Source organism: Fringilla coelebs (genome assembly GCF_963513975.1).
Source record: "Fringilla coelebs genome assembly, chromosome: 9".
NCBI classification, from domain to species: domain Eukaryota; kingdom Metazoa; phylum Chordata; class Aves; order Passeriformes; family Fringillidae; genus Fringilla; species Fringilla coelebs.
In genome coordinates, this window is record NC_140067.1 from 16,242,546 (window position 1) to 16,262,739 (window position 20,194).

Sequence of the window (20,194 nt, forward strand, 5' to 3'; positions counted from 1 at the left end):
CTGTCCTCAGACAGTGGCACTAGGAGCTGCTGCATTTGGCTCCTGCCCTATTGCCTGTCTCCTGTGTCCCTGATACACCTTTTCCCAGCAGTGGAAGCAGCTCTCTTCAGTAGAGATACAGGCTGTGAGCACTTTGGTCCACCTAAACATCAATTGCTTCTTTCCTTTTTTCAAAAGCTTAGTTTGCCTTGAATTTCTGAGCCAATTATTTCAAATTTAATACTATAATGAAGCAAAATAGTCTAACAGTGATTGTAACATGTGGAAATTAAGTGGTAGTATCACAAACTTGCAGCTATTCATCCAATTACATTCTACAGAATGGCAACAGCAATTAATTTTAAAATTAAAACTAAAAAGAGGGATGCATTTAACTAAATTTAGTACCATGCAGTACCTGTTTGCAGGTATGAAATAAACAGTTTTGAAAGAAAGAATTTTTAGTGCTAATTAAGTGACAAATGAACAGTCAAAACCTGCTCCATATTGAATTTTTAAAAGAGCTCATGGTTAAAGGCATTTTTGGTGCTCTGAGTTGGTTAATAATACTTAATTTGAAAATAAAGATTTGTTAAAACTGGTAGATATTCCTTTGTAAACTATGTCTGCCACTTTGTGCAACAAATTCTACATGTTTTTAGTAATGGAAGATGCTGTTGCAACAGCCTTTTGTGCATCCTGATTGAAAATTCAGCTACATAACCCTCACTGAACTGTTTATCTTATGTACTTATTTAACTAACATTCAAACTGACAAGTCTCCTATTTCTGGGCTTTCTTTTTATACTTTAATGTATGCCTTATCAGATGAAACTCAGATACTACCAAACTTTGCATGTTTTTGATTTTGCACATAAACTGAAGGGCAGAATTCCAGTCTATGTCCTCAGTCATTCAATCTTTCAAGATCTTTGAACAAGACTTCAAACCCTGAAAAAATACAACCCAAACACAGACTTGCTTCTCTGTCTGTACAAATACGTGAAAGAAACTGGTATGTCAAGTTTCAATGTAGGCAAGCCTAATTGAAGCTTTAACTGCATTCGAAACAAGAGGCAGGCAGCACCTCCAAACTGCTTTATTCAAGGGCAGGAAGACATTCAGGAATAGAGCTACTCGAATTATTCATTGCAAATAAATTATCCAATTAATTTAGGCAAATTTTCTTATCATTATTAATTCAAAAACTGCTCCTGATAGTGGTGGATGTGTGCATCAGCCCTGATTCTGACAACACTTAGACACACATTTAGCTTTTCATATTCCCCAAAATCCCATTGAACTCCATTAATTTTCTCAGTGAGCTGCAGGTGAGCCCATGGAGAGCTGGTGAACAGCTTGCTTCTCTGGGTAGTTTCCTAAGGAATAATCACTTGCTTGAGCCATGCATTATTGTGTCTGCACCTAATGAATGATATCTCTCCAACAGAAAATTGAATTCTGAGTAGCAAAAGATTAATGTTCTTGTTTAAGTCCTTTTATTTATTTTTTCACACAAACAGTGTGAATAAAGCAGCACTTTCACAAACATTTGTGTGAACAAATCCAAAAACTGATGCAAACATTCAAAATAGTGACTAAAGAAGGATATTCCCTATATGAATGCAGACCATGGGAACGAAGGGTTCTGTGTTGGCTATAGTGCCTTATGAAGAATAATGTTCCCAAGGAAAGGTGCTAGTAAAAATGCCATGCATTGGAAAGCACTGTGGACTGCACTTTTAAGGATGATAGTCCTTACAGGAAGCCTGTTGTGTAATTTAGCTTCCTGGCCTATGTGAATGTTTTAAATTTTACCACTGTAAGTATTCAATCGGCCCTTGTGCTAGCTCTGCACAGAAGCCCTGACACTTCCAAGGAACTTTAACAGAAATAAAACCTCACCTGGCTTCTTCTGTAGTGATCAAGAAAGCTGTGAGATATTTGCTGTCATGCCTATGTTCTCTTCATAATTCGTGACTCCTGTTGCCATGCACTTGTGGGAAGCTTAAATGGTTGTCACTGCTAGTTCTTGAAGGATATCTTATTGTGAAGTACTTCTGAAAGAAGAAAACAACTATCAGAAAATTTATAATGAGCTTTCTCATGTGCTGGTTCCTGTTTTCCTATAGGTTCAGGGATTTTGTACCTCAGTTAACACTCTTTCAAATATAGAATCATAGAATTGTTTAGGTTTGAAAAGACCTGTAAGATCTCTGAGCTCAACCATTAACCCAACACTGCTAAGTCCACTATTAACCACGTCCCTAACAGCCACACCTACATATTTTTTAAATACCTCCAGTGATAGTGACTCAACTATTTCCCTGGACAGCTTCTTCCATTGCTTGACAATAAATCAAATATCGGAGCAAGTCCCCTGTAAATAAGATGCAATTAAATGTAACAATTCTCATTGATGTTTTGACCAATTATGCAAATCAAGAGCTGTGCTGACAGCTAGGTATAATGCCTTGCAAACTTTCAATTATCTGCTGCCCACCAACTGCTGTCTCACTCAAACCAGCACAAATCACAGATCACTTGGGTTCTTTCTCAGGGGGACCCATCAAACAGAACATGATCCCAGAGTCCGACATCACAAAACATGATAGCTAAAACACAAAGGGAAGCAGGCTTATTTTAGTATCTGATATCTGACAACAAGTTGGATATTGTGAGTATTTGATTCAATTTTGTGTGTCAGATGGCAGTGGAGCAGACAATAAGGTGTCCACAGTATTTATGAACAGGCAAACACCACAGTTCACTGACGAGGCAAAATAATTTTAGGTAGCACTGAACCTGTCTGCTTGCATTAGATTGGGGCAGATTTCTAGGTTGGATAGAAAAGCTGCAATTTATTTTTTTCTCTAACAAAATGCTGATAACTATTCTCACTGCTAGCACAGAACTTAGGATAACTCTGATCACTAGGTCCTTTTGTCACCCTCTTACTGAACTCTTCTTTTAACAGAGACATTCTCATTTGCACTCAGCAAAATGCCAGGCCAGATTTCAATCATATTGATGCACTGTCCATGTATCATAGGAAAAAAAACATTACCTCTAAGGTCTCAAGGAGCAATAACCTACTGGAATTTCAAATCATGGCTCTGGATTGTGCTGGGGAGGTATGAGCTGATGCTCCATTGCAGGTATGCTCAGTTAGCCATTTCTCTAGTCTTTCAAACAAAGCACGTGCTTTTCAGTCATTGCTCCCCTGACCACCAGTTAGGAAGAAAATTAACACAATTTCTATTGTATTAGGGAAATTCTTCCCACTAGAATTTTCTTGTGCCTGCAGAAGGAGCTACCACAGCCTGTGCTGTAGCAGTCACATTGCCCACAGTGCACTGTGTGCATGCACCCATGGGCAGACATGGATGCTCCCTTCAGTTTCACAGAGGTCTTTCCAGGGGGGCCAAAGGCAACAGAGCTTGACACGTGGAGCACATTTATCACACTGGGACAAGCGTGATACTCTGACTCAGCACTCTCACATCAATGCAAAAGCCAAATAAAAATGAGCAACAGACTCTTGCTTGACTGAGAGCAGCAAGTCTATAGGTACATTGAAATTACATGTTCAGGAGTTAGACATTACAGGTCTCCTCGTGCAAAAACTCTTAACATTCACCTAATCGTGGGGGATGAAGAATTGGGGAAACTGAATGCCACTGCCAACAGGGCAGCCACTAATGTGGTGGCAAAACCACGAGCCACCCAAAATCTTTGGGTTGGAGCCACAGCCTGGAAAAGGCTAAAAACACCATGTCTGCCTCAGCCTCCCCTCAGCCATTGTGTGGAAGGAGCTTCATTGCTTGTTGATTTGCAAAGATGAGTAGTGATGCTTTCCTTGTTCAGCAAGGAAATTTTGGCTCCAGGCAGGCAAAGGTGCCTCACTCTCTATCATCCCAGGCTACCCAGGGCTTGTGAGGCAGTGGAAAAACACTGCCCCTCTGCACTGCTAAAGAGAAGCAGCCATGGAGAGTTCCTGGTGCCCATCAATGCCCTGAAATCCACCCCTGCTTCCTCACTGGTGCCTCTGCTAGGGAGCTCTTTGATAGGTACCCTGCCTTCTGTTAGAGAGATATTTCAATCAGAGGTTTTCCTTGGGGAGAATGGGGGGGAAGGAAGGGGAAAAAAATCAACTATTCCCTCTGAGAAAGTTTTACAGTGTTTCTGTGCATTATTATTTGAATCTGACCATATTCAGAAACATATTTCTCCCCAGAATTGCCAGCTGGAGCCAAATTCTCTGCTCTGACTGCACTCAGAAATTTTCATCCTAATCCCAAACTATTCATCCCAACACTTCTGCTGCCATCAATAGATTTAAGATGTTTTTAATGCCTTCCTTGAACTTGCCTTGTCTCCTGTCAGCCAGCCAGAAGTGGTTTTTATCAGGAATAAGATTCAAAGAGTCTGCCCTGCAGCAATCCCATCGTGCACTTCTTTGTCAGAATCCTAATGACGATTTATATATACTTAAGAGACTATCTCCAGCTGTAAAACTGAAAAGCTTCTGGGGGTCTGTACAGTTCCCTGACCTCAGACCTATTTTTATATTTTGATCTTGGGGATAGTGCCTCCCAACACTCCGAATCCTCCAGTTATCCCTGCGGTAACAAAGTGCTAGCTTAACCAGTAGTTGCAAGACTTAAAACAGGGCACTCAGGATCAAAGTGACTAACAAACTTGAGTATTAGCCACTGTGTCAGCCCTAGAGACAGTCACGTTAAACCAAAACATGTATATGGCTCAGTCTCCATGCTAAAGCGAAATATTGTGCTCCAGAGGACGTGCATCTAAAGAGCCGTTTTCGCTGAGGTAGGTATGAAAGCATGCTCAATTTAACATGCTAAACAGGCATCCACACAGACACTCTCCTCCCAAGCAGAGAGGAATTATACTATTATGTTGCTTTTAGGCTTCATGGAGCTATTTTCAGGATTTTTCCAGCATTATTTGCTTTCACTTTCATCCCAAACATTTATAAAAGAGATTTTACATTTTTGATTCAAAGCAAGCGAGAAAATATGAAAGAGAGTGAGAGCACTGATGAGTCTGGATTAAGACAAAAACATAGGCAGGATAAGGTTCTGTCAATGAACTGACACTTCATTTTCCGTCCATTGTCTGATTACCAGAAGAGCAGTACACTAGCAACAAGATGATCACATGAAGGCGGGAAAACACAACTGTCAGGCTTCAAGGACAAAGCCTATTCTTACATTGCCATTCCTTAAATCCAGACATTAGAGCAAAAGGAATGAGAAAAAAGCAGCTCACTCATGGATAGCTTACTGAGGATACTGCAAAAGATTATGCTAATCTTCACTTCATTGTCCTCTGCAAAATGTTTTCATACCATGCCTTTTATCTTTGGAAGGGATGCACAACCTCTCAACTCTGTGACAGCGAGCACTTTCTGTGTGGTTTCTGCGTAATTAACACCAGCACTAGACCTTTTCATTTTTGCTACTCAAGCTTATGGCCTTTTAAGGGTACCCACAGGGGAGCATCCCTCACCCCTTTGCTTGCAGCCTAAGTGATAGTCTCAGCTTATCCTTAGCTACATATACCATCTGTTAATAGCAGAAGGATCAAAAACTTTTGGCTAGCCTGCATTTTTCAAAGAATGGGGGCAGGCAGCATAAACAACACACTAGACAAGATTTCTAAGAGTTTTAATTCTGAGTTGGGGCCTAAAGACTTTCAGTTTTATTTAAACTGCCATTGCATTATTGTCTAGATTATGTTCACATGCACATCTTAGGAGGTGGCTGGAATTAGATAAAAGTCTGCATTTAAGATGAAATTCATTCTAATATAGTCCAATTTTATCAAAGAAGTGTGACATGTTGGATTTTTGGTTGATCTGAACACAATAAACACTGAAGCCGCAATTTTGCCCCTCAGGAATCATCCCACTTTTGACAGTAGAATCAGGTGCTTGAGAGTGTATTTGATACCAGTGACAGTGGGAATTGCATCTCAATAGTGACACAGCAATTGGCCCTGAAAACACAGACCCAATCTGACACTTGCAATCAGACACTTTTCTTCCTCTTTTCCAGAAACTGTGGAATACTTACAAAGTAAAAAAACCCCAAATTATTGTGGTGTTTGAGCATTAATATTTACTTTCAGCAGCTTTCCCTCAGGCATATTTTACTAAGAGTGGGGTTTCATGTTTTTTTTTCCCAGATACGTTTTCTTCCCCTGGTCCATTTTCCCACCAGACCTTATCATGCTGGTGCCCTGGCCTCCAGACACAGATACCCCATTTCTTTTGAAGGCAGAAAGAGCAACAGCAGCACACGTTTGCAAGGCGCCCCACCTGCTTTGCCCCTCCCCAGGAGCCTTCATAGTGGCACAGCAGCTACACCTAGGAGCAGGGCGAAGACCTGCAGAGGTTTGCAGAGCCCCTGCAATTCCCAGACCCACCGAGGCTCCATTAACTCATCTTTGTCTCCAGCCACTTTGACTTTGTAGGAAAGCTGCCAGTGACCCAATGAACAACAAACAACAGCGATATTTTGGTGGCATGATATTACAGTTGAAGCTGCCCTGGAAGTGGACTAAGCTGCAGAGAGTGAGCAGACTTCTGCCTTGCCTTTCTGGGCATCACACTGGGTAGATGGAACTAATCTCCTCTATGTATGTCCAGAAGCGCCAGATGTGGTTATGTTCTAGGAGAGGGCTAAAAGCACAGCTTTTCTTTCCATTTCCAAGTGCATTGACATATTCTCCCCTCCCTGAGAAAGACAAATGTGCCTTGAGATAGTTTGGCAACATGACAGATGGTAACTACCACTGTGGCTTATTATAGTGCTGCCAATGTCTCAGATGTGCATTAAACTCATACACTGACAGGAAGTCTCAAGGAAATGTTCCACATTTTTCTGCACAGGCATAATCCCTTTTCAAACAAAAACAAACAAAAAACCCAAACAAATAAACAAACAAACAAACAAAAAAAACCCATGAAGATTTAAAACCCTAGCTGTCAGGATGTCCTGTACTAAAGGGTAAATACTATAGAGAAACTCACGTTCCTGCTCCGATGTAACACCGCGTTCTTAAATCTGAAACCAGCCTGTTCATTGCTGCACATAAAGAACTCAAAAGCCTCACAACTGCACCCAGTTCTCCTCCAAACAATCTGAAGTTTCTATCTACCATACCAAGAAAAAGGATGCAAAAGTGCTTGAAAGAGTATTTTTGAAGTCTTACAGGTGGGCAGAAACAGTTACATTCACGTCACTTCAGTGTTCAGAACGATCAAATATAGCTTTTTCCTTTTTTTAAAATACCACCCTTTAAACTGTTAGGACCTTTTATGTTTTCAAGTGCTGTCAAAACCAATGCAAATTCTTCTGGAGAGGTCTTAGGATGTTTGTGCTCACCTTTCTTCTTGGGAAACCTGAGCCAAAATCCTGCATTATGTGGCAATGCCTGTCCATACCTGAAAAATCAAACTTTAATTTGCCATTTTATCTTCTTTTGCTTAGAGAGACTGCCAAGAAAGGACTTTTAGAAAACTGGGCCATGGCTGCCAGGATAAAACAAAGGTGAAGAAGTTTTCACACTTTGTCAGGCTCCAGCTTAGTCCTATGATCCTTCTTTTTCATCTGCACTGCCAATAACCTCTCATTTACAAAGAAATTTAGGGAAAAGGAACTGCACTGAAAACTGTTACCCCAGACTCAACTGCCATGAAGCTGTCACTGAAAAAAGTAGGAGAACAAGCATTTTTTAATATTTTGAAGATGCTGTGCAAAAAATATTTAATTATCAAAAAAGTAGACTAGAGGCCACTTTAGCATTCTCTATAACACAATTCATTTAAGAGTTGTTATCTTTATAAAAATAATCATAATTTTCTAAAGAGATAATTACAGAAATAATTTTGGCTGGTGAATTCAAGCAAAATTCATGCAATTTGTGGAGAAAATTGAACAACAAACTGTCAATACAGTGTACAAACTATAAAATTAAAGGTCTGGAAAAGACACATGATAAGTTTTCACTCTTTCTTCTAAGAGGGAACTACTCCAGTGTGATATCTCAATGCATGCAAAAAATTGCCACCCATCAGACAGGTTTTTTTTCTCTGGTTCTTATTCAGCTCAACTGACTTACATGGAGTCATTTCTATTCGGCACCAGTATAAATAAAAAGAAAAGAAAACACATGTTTTTGTCTGAACCTTGAAGGCCAGATTTTTAATCTGTGTAAACAAGAACAATTTAAGATAGCCCCTGTGTCATGTGGATAATTTTAAACAATCTTAATAGGACTATTTTATATGCAAATATAAAAATATAATATAACATTTCTTTGTTGCCAACATTCACAGCAGGCTTACAGTGCTTATAAAATAACAATTCTTGTAAGCTGTCTGAAACTGAAAGAAGGCAATTTCCTTTCCTACCTTCAGTCAGAATCCAGGTACAGTGACATTCCAAACAAAATTAAATAAGCCTGTGTTTGTGGGAGGAATATCTTCATTAGATTCAAATGAATAAGGTCAAAACCATTGTCTCGCTGCCCATAACTCTGTTGTCTTTCAGGAGTTTCAAAAATTTTCCCATGATTTAGGAAAAAAAAGAGATAAATTTTCTAGCATCTATTTAAATGAGCTTTTAAAAAAATCCAAAATGCCACTCTCAGTAGCCAGTCTATTAAATCTTCTATTAACTAGAGAGGAAAAGCCACACCAGTAACTCATTTTCATGTAATAAATACACCAGTAATCTAGTTTGAGTTTCATAAAATTGGCAGTCCACCTAATAGTCACAGTTCCTGCAAGTGCTAAGAATGACTAGTTTCTGTCTTCAGCAATGCAATTTTGTGGAATTATATTACACAAGACCTCATACACCTCTGCAAAACAGCATTGCTGTGAAAACACCACTTACTGGCTACCTAGAGTTTTACTTGCTATAAGCTGTTTAGACCACATGAAACCTGCAATACACTGTTAGATCTTTACAAATTTCATGAAATCTTTTTCGGATATCCAAAAAATCCTGAACTACTTGAATCTTTTGTCTCCCAGCACTGGGGACTGACCCATAATCTCTTTCCCAGCCAGTACACCAAATCTGTAGCCAACCTTGTCACTGACTCCAACAGCTGCTTAAATTCACCAGAGGGGATAGCAGCAATCCTACTTCTAAAAGAACACCACAAGGCTTACGTTCATGATGCCTTGAGGAGACACTGAAAGGAAGGTCAAAGGTGAAGAAAAGATAAAGTGCAGTACAAGAAGATCAGTAAAGTTGAATCTTCTTGATGGAAAACTCATGTCTGCTTCTTCATGATGCAAACAACATAACTTCATTTCAAAAAGCCTCTGGTTTTTGTTGATTTTTTCCCTTCTCTTTTGCTTTGGAGTATTTTGAAGTTTATTGAAGTTTTTTTTCCTTTTTTTTTAGGTCAGAGCTCTGTGCATCTAAAAGCCTTATTCAGTTGTTCTTGTCACGAGTACTTTGTCTTACACAGGCTGCATTACTCTTGTAAACAGAGGCAGCATCAAAGTGAAAGCAGATAGAGTCACATCAGTGGATTAAGGCCTTCTGCATGATAAAGTAGCTACCTAGGGTGGGATAAACTTAATATGTGAAAGAATGTTATTGAGGAGGAATAAAGTGCCAAAACTCTGTCATTCTCTTAGTAATGTCCTAATCTAATGCCTGACACCAAGGCCTTAGGCCAGTGTTAGTGTTAATCAATGAAATACCCATCTGTGTTCCCTGTCCTTATCGCTATTTAGAACTAGCCTAAACTCAATTATTTTCCCTTAGAGACCAAGATGGGATATTAAGTTGAGTGAAAGGGATTGTGTCTCACAAAGAAATCCCAGTGTTAAAATGCAGAGGTGTCAACATTGCTAACTAAATTTCAGTTAAACAGAGATTAAATGCTAGTTCTTTGGACATGAAACACTGCATAGATTAAATCTGGTTAAAAATCCTTATTTAGAGAGTGGCTAAAAACTGTTAAGCAGTTTAATCAACTTATAATGTAAATTTTCTTCCCTCGTATGCATTATTTATCCCCTGCAATAACCATGGTACAATAAATGTTTGAAGAGTACACTCACTAAAGCAATGGGAAAGCGCAGTCTCTTGCTGTTACCCAGAGCTGGGAATGATACAGACATTGCCAGATACATAATGGTTATCTGAGGAGAGTGTAATTTATCCCACGAGTGAACTGCAAATCCCATAATTCAAAACTGCCGTAGTCACAAATGAGTTATGGAGGTGTTTTTTACAAGTGGGAATAATCTCACATCCCATCGATATTCATGATTGTATTTTTGGCTCATATTGCCAAGCTAATATTTTATATCTTTCTTATTTTATTAAAATTTCAAACTTGTTTAGCTTCTCTTTTTGTGTCTTTTTTTTTTTAATTAGAACACAAAAGAGAGGAAGATTCTGCAGAAGTACACAGACATCTTTTCTATACATTCAAGTGGATGTAAAGGAAAGAAATTTTGAAACCTCCAAATTAGCAAGGAATAAATGCTTTGAAATGCTTTGTAATGAGCACATTTTTTGGGTTAATTTCTGAATAGTATCTGGGCTGAAATCACTGTATGCATTTCTTAAGAATTTTCTCTTCTTATTTCTTTTTTAATTGTAAAATAATTTGGAGCACCTTATTATGACAAGCATTTTTCCCCAAAAAAATGTAAAGGTTAACATTCAAAACTGCTACAGAAATGATCCGCAAAACTATTTTATTCTAAATGAAGAGATGTGCATTCTCTTGGGTGTATATGAATTAAAAAGGGTACTTAAGTGACTAAAATCAGGTAAGAATTTCTAAGACATCATGGAAATACCAGAGGAAAAAACAGAAGGAATATCTCTTTGGCTCACTTACTCTGCTAATGATTCACCAAATGCAACTATCCTCATGATACTGGTCTTACTCTCAGTATTACTTTTTGTTTCTCTTTGAGATAGCACTGCAGCTTTTTTAATTGCCAGTGTGCATCTTTGTTTGGCATCTCAAGCAAATTAACTGAAGAGAAAGAAATAACATTTTTGTAACAGTGGTAGGCACATAATGCTGAGAGGGCATTTGGTGCTGCAAATGTGTTTTTTCCTCTGAGCCAGAAGCATGGGCATAAAAAAGCTCTCTGACTGTGGGATCCCTTCTCTCTCCAGCAGAAGTTAAATTTAGTATGTTCTTTCTCATTGCTAATATATACATTTTCTCATTTGCAGATTAGCCTCTACTTTTTAAAACTTTGAGTATTTTTCATTTAAAAAATAACAGATTTCTGTCTTGGTTACTTGGGACCCCAGACATGGGAGCTGGTTTTATGTCACATGCAGTCAAGAAGAAAAAACAAACATGATTGTGTGAGAGCTTGGGGTTGTGGGTTGTTTCCTTTTTTCCCAAGACAGAGGGATACAATATTTCAAATTATAGCAGTTGTGAAATTTTGGTTTACACTGTGCAAAAAATGTAAGTAGTTCTTGGGTCATTTAGATATTTCTCAGGGGGACAGTTGGAAAAGTTCATAAAAAAACATTGTTTGAAGCCCAAAAATGTAATTTGTCAAGATTTACAGGCAGTATTAAAGACTTGAGGAACTAAGGGATTCAAAAATCTGCTTCTAACATAGCTGAGTGAGCTTCAGCTTTACTTTAGAAAGCGGCGTGTCTTCCTGGGTTAGCAGAAATTGTTAATGATAATATACAATAGAAGGTTGGTGCAAGGGCTTCTCTTAAAAAAAATATGCTTTTTAGATCAATTCTCCTCTCCAAGGTCTCAGTATTACTTTGACTGAATAAAATTGTTCCTAGAGGGTTGTATTACAAAGGCTGAGTCTACCCTATTTTGATGATTCCCAAACTTAAAGAGAGGCACACACCACAATAAATAAAAACACGCTGCTAGTAGCAGGCATTTAGAAGTCCCATACTGATGAAAATTTGAAGCCAGCTATTCTCATCACAAATCAACATTTCATGTTCTCAGCAACAAATATATTGAAAGCATGTCCTGGTTTAAAGCTCTTTATACTTCTTTACTTTTTTTTCCCCCTTTCAAATTTAGGGGTACTTGAGTGGCTTTAGGTGGATTTAGAGTTACGTTGGTGGTTAGGGTGGGTGTCTGAAGAGGTCATTGAAAACCTTACACTCACAAACCAGGGTGAAGTTTTCTTCCTTGCTTCACTCTCCAGACTGGCATTAGAAGGCATTGTGTTATTATGGCTCCCATCTCACAAAACAGACATAAACCTGAAGATTCATCCACATGTATGTAAGTAAAAGTCCAGACTTCCTGTCATGAGTTGCATCAGTTTTATTAATAATGAAGCCCTATTCATTTTTTCCTGCTTGAATCCCCTGGAAGTTTTTAAAAGCAGTGTACTTTCTGCCTGTAATTGCTGGATACTGTTCCTGTGTATGATAAATACATGCTGTACTGCAGAGGCGATTTCATTTCAGTGACAGGTGCGTACTTCCCTGCCTATCAGTTTACAAAAAGTGTGGAAGACTTCTCAAAATCCTTTTAGGAAACATTGTGAGCTTTGAGATTCTGGTGGTAATGGAGACTAAGGCTAAGCTCTGAAGACTCACAAAGAGCATTTGATACAGCATGGTTTTTCTTTCTTTTAAAATTTTAGAGGTAAGGGGTCTCAGAAAAAAATGAGGCAGGAGCACTGATTGCCTTGGAGCACTTCACTCACAATCTGAATCCAAATCAGCAATATATCTACAGGAAATTATCTTCTCTTGTACTGATGGAGAATTGTTTTCACTGCCAGAGAACTGAGACAGGGAACATACCTCAGGCAGACAGGCAGAGCAAGGAAAGGCTCCCCAGTCCCATGTGAACCCCCACTCTCCTTCAGTCATGGGCCAAACTCCCAAAACCCTGCTAGTGCAGAATGGCTCTGCCCCACCTCCATCACAGGACTGGTGCTATAAGCTACAAGACAGCCAATCTCATGCAAAGGACACAACCTAATGCAATTCCAATATAAATTATGTATGAATATTGTAGCACAAGACAGTTGGAAAGCACATTGTGTAATTCAGCAATTCAATCACATTTGTTGTTAGTGTACAATACTGTACACTGTAGTTGGAGAGGGGAACTGTCTCAGAGTCAAGTGGATCAAAAACAGTCTATGAGAGCCAAATAAAAAAGGCTGTTGTACTTAGCTGGATGAAGTGGAGAATGAAGTACTCTCCCTCAATTAAGGAAAGTGTGGTGGAGCTGATTAACCTGCTTGTTACCTTGGTAACCTGAGATTTAGATTGTGAATGAATACATAAGGCTGTGGATACCTTTCATCAAACAAGAGTCGGGTGAACAATTTGAGTGAGAGAACTGCAGGGCTGGAAGGTACTGGCACTTAATCTGTTTATGAGACAACACTTAATTTATAAGAGGTAGTCATTACTACTGTATATGCAAGTCACCAATAAAGAGAATGACAGCTATGTCCTATGCTCCAATCTGCCATGCAGGTTGTGCACACAGACCTAAATATTCAAAACCCTTCATCAGTGTAATTCCTCTGAGCCACCACAAAAGGTACCTGGCTCTGGGTTGGGCTGAGATCTCACAGCATTCCCTGAAATCACCCGAGATCCTGTGTGCAAAGTGCCATACTTTGGGCACTTGCGCACCTCATCTCTGTGTTCACTTCATTCTTTGTCTTTTGTGCATCTCAGACTAATGGATAAGACTTCATATTTATTAACATTAAGCATCTTTCACCAGCTCTCCACCCCTTTGTAGAAAAGGCCTGAGGCTACATTCTCTCCTCAGTTACACCTGTCCAATCCCATCGACTTCAGTAAGATTGAACAGGTGTAAGCAAGGAGAAAATTTGGCCCCCTGTTGTCTATGAATAGCATTATCTGTGTTCACCACTGCCTTGACTTTATTTCGCTGGTAAGTATAATTAATTTATAGTTTGTCTTATTCTCTTAGTTGTTTAATAAATAGATGAAAACAGAAGACTCCTGAGGGACTTACTCTGGTTACCTGTAATAGAAACTCCCCTACTGATACAGCTTCTTCAGGAATATCCCTAATACTTTCTCTTCTTTTTATCAATTCTTTATGAATTTTCATTATCTTTGGATTTTGCAGTTCTGCAGAATCACATTTCTTGTGTGCCATGACATGATTTGATACCTCTAGCTTTTGAAAATGAAGCTATCTTGAACTGAAAATATCTTCTATTTGACTTTTTCAAAGATCAACATCTGTACAAGGAGCACCATCAACTAGCACTTAATTACAATAAATCACCTTCCCATAAAGGCTGTTACTCAAATTAAAGCAAAGACAAAATCAGGCAGTATTCAGGGAAGACAGCTGATTCTTTATAATTAACTGGGTTTGTGAGCCTTAGATGAGGCTTACTGAATAGCAGCTACTGTTAGTCTTTGTTTTCTGTCTGACCACCTTCCAAATGCTTCAGCACTATATCTATCCTTTGCATACCTATGCATGAAGCTGTTTCTTGGTACTAGCATAATCAGTCAAATGGAGGCAAACAGTCAACTAAAGCAGAAAAAAAAGCAACTTCCCCTCAGTGAGAAAACCCCTCCAATGAGATCATCATGACTAATTCCACTAGAACCAGTAAATTTAAGGTTAACGCACTATAAACACAATGAAAGAAATTAGCAATCCTTACATGTCTTCCATATGGGACCTTTTTGCTCTCTAAGTGCTTTACAATAGGCACTATCATCATCCCTATCTTGTAAGTGTGTCAAAAAAAGGCACATTTATGCCAAAGATCATTCAGCAGGTCAAAGGTAGAGCAGGCTTTCCAAGGTCCAATTTAGCATGCTGTTCTCTAGGCCAAACCTATCGTACACTACAAGAAGTCAAATGAGTTGAATCCCATTCCAATATGCTCACTTCATAGACACTGAAACCTCTGCAAATTCCTGTGCAAAAAAACAAAAACAAGAACCAAAAAAACACCAAAAAAAACCCACCAAAAAAAAAACCCAAAAAAACAGTTGGATTTGCCTGCTTTAATATTTTCATATTTTACATTACTTAAATAATATCCATGGTTTCCTCTAAACTTCTAGTAAAACTTAAGCAGTATTAGTAAGTTTACAAAGTCAGGGTGCTGATTGATTGACAGTGCTTTTTGCCGTGTTAGTGATGCATTTGAGTGATTATTGAATGGCCATTCCATCAAGAGCAGGCCACCCGCTCCACATGTGGCACTCTTCTCACCTTCTACTAAATTAATGTCTCCCCTCCTAGACATATGGATTTCCTGTCAAGGAAACAATCTCCTTCTAGTAGAGATACAACAGACTATTTTGCCAGCATTGTGCAACTTTCAGCTGATAACTAGAGCTCAATGTATTATGCATGTTCTACTGCTCTAATAAATACAGGATTGACTTGTTTACTACCAGCACTGTTGTCTTGATTAGCGCTGTGTTTCTCTAGGCCATTATTCATTGGTGAGAGGAACCTGCTTTGTTCTCCATTAATCCAACTGTGTGAAACAAACTGGTTAATTTTTCAGCTTGTGTTGTTTGTTACTTAATGAGGAGAAATCGATTTTTTCATTGCTATCATTAACACCCTATTTATGAAGTGCAACATTGTTTATTTTTCTACTTTGAGCAACAAATTAGAGAAACAAATACTTGTTTCTCCACTGAGATTCTGTCTCAAAAGTTACCTCACTGGGGCAAAATGGACATCCAGAGTCCACAGCACAGTGACCTGGAATAGCCTTCAAGACAAGCTCTTTGGCTATGATTAGTCATGAATGATTTTCCCTTTTCATTGCCAGAGTTGATACAGGTTTGGCATCTAGGATCCAGAGCTCATGCACTCTGGTTGTTCATGTATCTCCAAAGATTCTAAACAGGAAAATAACCATGAATCTACCCAAACTTTGAAACTCCACCCATATTTCTGCAGCATCTAACAAAGAATTCTCCAGTGGAACTGAAAGGGTTCTTCAGACTGCCAGTAAAGTCACAACAAAACACTTGCATTTTGTTTAGTGTAGGCAGTAGAGAGCTGCTAGCCGAGGTCTGCTGTCCTCTCTGGGGATGAGGCTGCTCACTTGAGCGCATGATGCACCAAGGCAAACCAGACCACTGGCTATTGTCACTGTGAGGTGGGAAAGAGGAATTACAATGAGTGGGAAAAAAGCCCTGCAAAGAAGTGTCAGGAATGAAAGACAGACTGGACTGAGAAATGAAGGAAATATGTCCATAGAGGAAGAAAATCCTAGTATAAAGCTGTAGATTAAAAGATTAGACATAATATTGGTAAAAAACAGGCGTTAAGACAGCCCCAGCTGCTGCAGGAACAAGCTGCCCAGAAGCTGGGTGTATAGGATAACCCGGGTTCTCAAACACAGAGGCCCTTGGTCTGCATATTAGATCTGTAAGCATCCAGTCTGGTTATGTAAAGTCACAAGCATCCAGCATGCTCTGCTTAGCCTTCCACAGATTTTAGACCGCCATTTGTGAAAACTTAGGTCAACACAGTATCCATTGTTGAGCAGCAGATATATTTAATTGCCTTCAAAACATTATGGTCATTAAAAGTCCAAGATATTTTTCACAGTGCTGCCAATATCATGACTTGTCCACAAACATCTGATGCCATCTTAGAAAGCTGTACTCTGGGCAGAAAGGAAGCCATGGATCTAATCCTGTTCTTTCCAGTTCTCTCTGGAAATCTCTTGAGTCACTGTAGAGATTAACCTAAACTTTACATCAGTTAAGTTTTCTGCTATGGTACTTCCAGGAATGACCAAGCTTCTGGAGAACTAGCCCTCTAATTTTTTTTGGCTTGTTTCTCAGTCTGCCACAATTCTGATTATTTTCTTCATCTGTTCATCTGTGAGGTAAAGCATTGTAGAGTCAATCTCTCATTGGCATTTGCATTAGATTGCCACCTCTGCTACACTGCAATTGTTTATGGCTGTGTTTTGAGTGGACACAGACCACACTGGAAGGACAAAAAAAATCTACAACAAGACCATTTCTGTAGAAGAAAAGAACTTTAACCCCACACTTCTTAGTAGTCAGAAAATATACATCTTGCTTTAATTCTGTGAGTGTCAGCTGGAAGCACAATACCTGTAAAACTAGTCATACTTCAAAAGAAGGATGGGAACTAAAAGGAAAAGAAGTCAACCAAAAAAAACCTCTCCTTTTCCTTCAGATCTGAGAGTCCATTGAGTGCACCCTTTTGCATTGCACTAAAACACAGCAAAAAAGAGTGTTCTTGTAGCATTTCAAAGGGAAGCCAAACATGCAGAGATCACTGTATCTCATGTTACTTTGGAGAGAAGAAGGACTGTGATGGCTGGGAGACTCCCAGAGAGCAACAGAAATATTTTCTTAAAGGATTAACATGTAGTGTCCGCAGGACATCACTGATTCAGTTCATTGGCTCCCTAGAAACCTGAACTGTCCTTGGTGGTCCTATGTGAGGTGACTCTTATTGAACAGGATGATATTGCTGTAAGAGTTCTTTCATGCAGTCCTCAGAAGCACTCGCAAAGAGAATCACAGTACGCACAAAAGTCAGAAAGTTACTATGTGGAGACAGCTATCTTTTTACAGAACATATTGTATCAAGGAAGCTCTGATGTAAAGCTGTCTGTGCCTCTCTTCAGCTTGTCCTAGGGGTTGTCACTTGAATAAAAGCATGATTTTGTTACAGCATGCCTTCCATCTTGTTCAGTTTTTACAGGCCAATGTTAAGCTATGTCTCCCATATGGTGTCACTGATTCATAAACACAGAAAAGACCAGCCAATCTACAATGAATTTGTAGATACAGGAGGGAAAAAAAACACAGAGATTTAATGCTAGAGGTCAGGAGAAAAGACGTGAGGGAAGAGGTTGGACGATTTTATTCCCAGTTTAACTAAAACCTGCCATAATTTTCTGGATAAGCCATTTAAGCTCTGTGCCTCATGCATGCCCTCTCCTCTGAAACACTGGATCTGAAGCATATCCATTTTGGGAACAGAGTGAAGCATGACAGATCTGGCAAGAATCTGCCTAATTTCTTACCTATCAAATTAGTCTGAAGGAGGGAAGGTCCCAGTCATGACTTTGTTGTGCAGAACTTTGTTGCACTCTGTAGATATAGTCCAAGAATCAGGCTGACCTTTGCACTCCAGTGGAGTCCTTCTTCCCCCCACCACCAAGCATCCAGCCAAGGGTTGTGAACCAGAGAGCATGAGCACGCATGGATCAAAAACAGAATGCAGGGTACACCTTTAGATCACTGCACAGACAGATTACTTAAGTACTGCTAGAAAAGATCCTGCTTATTTTAGGAAAAATAGACACTTTCTTGCCTTCTAGTGGTATTCATGTTCAAACAAATGTTCTTCATCCCTATAAAGGCTGCACTCACCCTGGACACATGAATTATTTTCTCTTTATTATTCCCTATTGTTATTCTCTCTTTATCTCCAAATTTTGAGCACCTATCTCACCACTAAGCCTTCCTGGAGGAGTAATTTGTTACAGTTTTTTACAGTATCTTCTTCCTAAATAACATTTGCTGTGTTGCGCTATTCTGAGAAGTGACATTATGAAAACGGCAACAAAGGGCTCCATGTTCAGAGAGGCTTACTAGATTCCTAATTAAATGTGGCTAAAAAACACCTCAAAGAGTGCCAGATATGTAACTTTCATCCTGAAGACTCAAGGTGAGATCTGACCGTCAGCCAGGCTCTCCTTTTACTTCACAGCATTACCAACAGTGTTGCAGCTGCAGCACGATGCTCTGACTGACAGCTTCACTGGGGCTCGGAGCTTTACAGCAGTGAAAGATCTGTCCCGAGGGATCCCTCAGCAATGTTCCCCCGAGCAAGCGCCTCACTGGGATCTGCAGCATCCTCTGAAATGCCAGAGCTCAGCCACTGCAGCAAGCAGGAGCTGGGCATTTTGGGGAACTACGTTCTGGCACAATGGAGCAAGAACCAGTACAGGGATGCATCCAAGACCTCCTGCAATGACTTTGCTAAAATGGTTTAAGAATTACCAACGCAGCAGTCTGCCCCAGCTTCATGTGCTGCCACAGTGTTACAACTACTTTTATGTGGACTGAACCATTTTAATATAATTTAAATTTACCTGGGTGGGATTGCCCTGAAACAGTCCAAAAGCTCACACAGGATTTATTTGACGTCTGATCTGTAGGCTGTATTATTCTTCAGCTATGGGGTAGTAGTCAACCAGAAGGAGTAGATTCTCATGCTAGTCAGTCATGCCTGCACCTGCAACTGCCCTGCTCTGCCCCCTTCATAGGAGTTAAATGGATTTTTTTCTAGATAGCTGAAAGGCAAAGGTCCTGTTTGAAATAGTATTTGAGTACTTTAGGTTTTTATTGTAAGTCATATATGTGATAGAATAGCCACAGTTCTACCTAGGCAGCTATTTTTATTACTTAAATCGAAGTAAATTATATGTAACAAACACCTGCTTTAGATATCAAAGCAGGCAAACACACCTACTCATCCATATCGAACTGATGTGCCATTTTTCAGAGCAGAATCACCTCTTGAACAAACAAAGATGCTTTTAAAATGCTACAAGCAATTAATTTTGTTCTTGTTACTGTGCATTTGTGCTGTGTGTTAAACTATACTGCTTTCTCCATTTCTCTTTCTCTTCTAATGGAATCAACCATGGCAATTACAACCAAGGTTGCAAATATGTTCCAGAGATATATAACTGTTTTTCCTGTGGACCAGCAGCAACTGGTTGGACAGGAATGGCCCTTCTCCCATTAGATATTACACTCATCCTGCCCATAATATGCTATAAGTCAGAGTCTCATCTAACCTAAGGGAACTGTTTCCTTTATTCATTTCCCCACCATACTGAAAACACCACAAGAATATATTCTGTCTAAGAGAAATAAAAAGGTTCCTGCAGATATAGTTTGGGTTTGTGTGTGCTGCTGAAAGAGGTCAGCCCTGTTAATGGCATGTGGGAAGTATGTATACAAACGTGCTCACTGCTGGGCAACCACTAGCCTTTAATGTGTGGAGAAATCAGCAGAGACTCATATGTATGTTTTATTAATTCATCCTCTATCTTGGTCTGTGCAGGCCTGGTGCATGCAGTTATGTAGGAATTTACATACCATTGGTTCCAAGGTTTGAGGACAGATAAGAAAATTGATTA